We start from the raw sequence: 5,000 nt of genomic DNA on the forward strand, positions 1-5,000 counted from the left end.
ACAGGTACATGATATTCAGTACTCACATTGACGAGCTGAGTAGAAAAGTTAGTGGCATTCTATTGTATTTAAGTAGAGTAAAAGATTACTTTGATGATACTACTCGAGCTTTGATTGTGGAAAGTCTGGTCTTGAGTGTAATAAACTACTGTATTAAGATATGGGGGTCTACTAATGATATGCACATGGAAAAAGCTCAAAAAATCCCAAACTTTGCAGGTAGAGTAGCCGTTATTGGGGTGAAAAAACACGATCACATCACCTCAACCCTCCAGCAATTAAAGTGGATAAAATTAAAAGAAAAGTGTATGTACGATGTTTGTGTTTTTGTTTTTAAAAGTTTGAGAAAAGAATATCCCAACTGGCTATACACATTTCCTACAGTTGGTAATTGTAGGAATGCATTAACCAGACAGAATGAAAATCTATATGTAGACAGCTATCGAACTGATTTGGGTTCACGCTCAATGGCAATAAGGGGCCCAGCTTGCTGGAATAAACTACCTCTGGAAATAAGAAAATGTACAAATGTTAGTTCTGATTTATTCAAAAAGAAACTAAAGCAATATTTTTTAAATTTTACTTGAATGTATATATATCCTAAATTTTTACAATCCAATTATTGTGAATTTTATGTAAATAATTTATATTGTTATGTAACAGAATAACCATTTTATAATGGAATAAAGGTTTTCGACTTTGACTTTGACTCTCTCTCTCTCTCTCTCTCTCTCTCTCTCTCTCTCTCTCTCTCTCTCTCTCTCCTCTCTCTCTCTCTCTCTATATATATATATATATATATATATATATATATATATATATATATATTTATATATATATATATATATATATATATATATATATATATATATATGTATATATATATATATATATATATATATATATATATATATATATATATACACTGTATATAAAATATCAATCCATTTCCACTAACATGGTGGCTGCTCTATTCTCATTTTAACTGCTAAATCATGAAGGATCCCCGTGTGCAGCAAAACTTCCACAACAATATTCGTTTCATATATCTACACTGAAGTGTTGAAAGTAATCATTGAACCCCCAATGCATAGCTTTCACACACTCATGCGCTTCTTGATTAACCAGGCGTTTCCTTATAATAACTTCTGGCAATTTAGATTTATACACGTTTTTCATTATTCTATTGTCGTCCATTCTGCCCCCTAGACTTCTAGACCAAACTACTTCAAAATATTAAAAATCTATCTTTTCACCTTTGCTAATCTTCCAAGTATAGTACGTGTCTCCATATTTATCACCTCATCAATTCTTCTTTTGCCACATTTTCTATGCAAACAGTTCATCTTAACAGCTTCAACTTTTCTTTCAATCGCAGTAGACATTCTTAATTATATTGTAATCACTTGTTATAATTACTCTAAAATACTTATTCGAATCATCCTCTTCTATATGTCCACTTACTCTCATTGTCTTACTCTTGCTTAACATTTGCTCTTAGCTTTCTCGTTTTGCAAATACTTTTAAACTTTTTACTCAGCTAACGCGTTTTTTCTTTGCTGTCCCAATCGATTGGTAGGGTGTGATCTGGAAGTATCAACTATTCCACATTTCATTCATAATTATTTTCCGTAATAAAAATTTTCTCCTGCATTCAATGTCTATTTTTATCATTTCTCATATCACTTCTTCACAAAGGCCTTGAACACCCAAGAAGTCATAACATATCCTTTCCTCAAAACCATTTTCACACCAAACCAGTCACTTTCCTGCTAATATTCCCTAACTTAAGCTTCACTGTCATAGAGAAAAGTTCTAGTTACTCTTGAACTATCTTATTTATCATTCATTCTAATATTTTAGCGATTGGATCTTTAATGATTGTATTGTAAAATGCGGCATTATGTCTATGTATGTCACATACAACTTTTTCTTTACACTTAAAATTTTTCACATAATAAACATCCAATCAATGCACCCTCTACCTTGTCTATACATACATTGTTCTTTCCTTGTCAGTCCCTCTATTGGGTGTTAAAATCCTACTATATACCTTTCCATGTATATCAAGAAATGTTTTGTCTCATAATTCTTAAAATCTCCTGAAATGCCTTTACCTTGTTATAAAGAATTATTACTAATGCTCTCAGCCATCTATGAGGGACCTTTCCCTCCTCTAGACAGCTTACACAGGTCAGCTACTCAATCCTACAGTCACCAGATTACATCACCATATCTCTTTTGATTCCATCACCTCACACCACTTCATCAACCTATGATTGCATTTACACATAACTGCATCTCTTCATTTACATGTTTTCTTCTGAGAGCTTTGATAATAGAAATTGACGGATACTTCAGAGGTAGTAGGCTTTACTTCCTTGCCATTGCTTCAACCAATAGCCTGGGATTATAAGAAGCCACATCTCAGGGCAGCGGAGTGCCTAGTCTAGGGTTTCTTAGCCCCTTGAGATGCCAGATTACCCTTTCTTCCTCGAGGTTATTGTCAGCAAGGGCCAGATTAATAGGGGGGCATACGGAGGAATTACCCCAGGTCACCTTGTCTGAAGGGACCCGCCCTAACTCAAAAAATAAATAGATGGGAAATTAGTAAGACGTTGTGTTAGGCGGTATATCTTAGCAATCTATGTTTGCCAATGGTAATACGAATATAAGCGGATGAGCAACCTGGTGGATTAACGAGAACTTTGGATGTGGAGGAAATGGACCCCTAAATCTCGATGAATTCCCTGAGGGCTCGGCCAGACCAAGCGCGATGAGCGGCGAGGTTAGCGGCATGACTCGGTGGCAAGCCAGCGACAAAATGTTGGGGGGCCACACCGGAACCGCCACACCGGAACCGCCACACCTCTCTTGCCTCCTCACTCCCAGCTGATAGCCTTCCTAATAAACATGACGATGGTGTTTGAGTAGGAAATTAATTCCGATTGAAAATCGTTATTTTAATCTGAACTATAAATTACACAAGAGTCTGGATTCACGATTTTAATAAACAGAGAAGGGAAAATAAGTTAATTTTGAAATTAATGTTGCCAGTCTCGTTTGTACGGTGACAGATTTAATGAATATCTGCTTATTTCACAAGTCTTTTGATTCTTTGATGGCAACATCCTTCCTGGATTCAAGCTCAAAAAAAAAAACGTCGAACTATAGACAACTTCAATCTCTCTCTTACCAGGTATTTTAATTGCTTCAAATATGATAAAGTTCACGAAAAATCATTGTCCCTTTCATTCCAGAATCAACTAGCATTTACATAAGATATATTGTTTAAATGTAGATACGATTCTTTTCACATTTGAAATTTCTCTATATCTTTATATATATATTTATATATATATATATATATATATATATATATATATATATATATATATATATATATATGTATATATACATATATATGTGTGTGTGTGTGTGCGTGTATGTATATATATATATATATATATATATAAATATATATATATATATATATACATATATATATATATATATATATATATATATATATATATATATATATATATATATATATATATACTAAATGGTGATTAAATAGGTTGCAAAGCACAAAAAGGCGTAGGCCTACCCACTATTTTATTACCATCCATTTGCAGTTGATTGCCATAACTTACATTTATTTAACTTGATTTTGCTCTCTGAAACACCTCCCAATAAATTGTTGATTAGTAATGGCTGGAAACGAACAATCATGGGTGAAGACGCTCGAGCCGCCGCGATTTTTTAAAACATGAAACATAGTCTGGCGGCAACTGCAGCGGCTTGAGGCTTCCCGCGCCTCCTATCTGGCCACCTACATAAGATACATAAGGTTTCAATTTTCCGCGGGAACCTCTTGCCGCTAACCTCGCCGCTAGACGCGCTTGGTCTGGCCGGGCCCTGACAGCAGGGTGATAGATTGGGATAAAGGTGATAGACAAGATGTCTCTTCGGCTTCTACTCTCGATGCTTGGCGAATGATCTTACTGGAATCAGAATGGACTGGCAGGGGTCACTTGCCTTAGATAAGCACTGCGCTTCACAAGGAACTGACTATATTTTGATGAATTTAGCCAATGAATCCTCTATGGATTTAGTCAGTTTATGAAAAGAGAAAATGACAGAATGGCCCCCAGTCCCAGGCGTAGCTGGGTGCTAAAACGTACTGGTTTATAAATACTAAAGAAAAAATGGAAATTGGTAAGTGGTATGTGAGAACCATGAATCAGATTGGGAAGTTAAAGCAAGTGGAGAAGGAATTTATGAAATATAGTTTGGAAATCTTGGCTTCTTGGCTCTAACTGAAAACGTTGTAAGGGGATTGGTAAAGAAATCTTACACCAAGGCAATATATATATCTACTCAGGAGGAATCGCTGGACTTGGAAGAGAAGATGTAGGGCTGATAATTACACCAAGGCAATATATAAATCTACTCAGGATGAACAGGTGGAGTTGGAAGAGAAGGCGTATGAATGATAATTACACCAAGAGCATAAAAGGCATTAACGGAATGGAGAGCTGTAAACAGTAAATTGTTCTTTGCAAATTTTAAATCAAAGCAGTGCAAAAAGTGTTTTATACTTTGCTATGGACCAACAAAGGATTCCCCTGAAGAAAGGAAAGATGAATACTATGAAGAACTGCAGAGTGTAAAAACTGAGATCCTAGAAAGAGATATGAAAATTTTGATTGGTAACCTCAATGCAAAATTTGGAAGGAATAATCGAAGTATAGAGAATGTGATGGGTGTTAAGTGTTAAGGGTCTTGACGAAGTTACAAATGAAAATGGAGCATATTGTTATTTGAGGTACTCTTTTCCAGCACGACATATACAAATGTACATAGACTTTACCATGTGGCAATTACAAAAATCAAATAGATCATATAGCCTTAATAAAGAGAGAAGGAGGACTCTGAGAAATGGAAGGAGCTATTGCACATAGGTTTGATCAGTTGTAATTTGACTTCTTGAGTCC

The sequence above is a fragment of the Palaemon carinicauda genome, chromosome 8, assembly GCF_036898095.1.
Source record: "Palaemon carinicauda isolate YSFRI2023 chromosome 8, ASM3689809v2, whole genome shotgun sequence".
NCBI classification, from domain to species: Eukaryota; Metazoa; Arthropoda; class Malacostraca; order Decapoda; family Palaemonidae; genus Palaemon; species Palaemon carinicauda.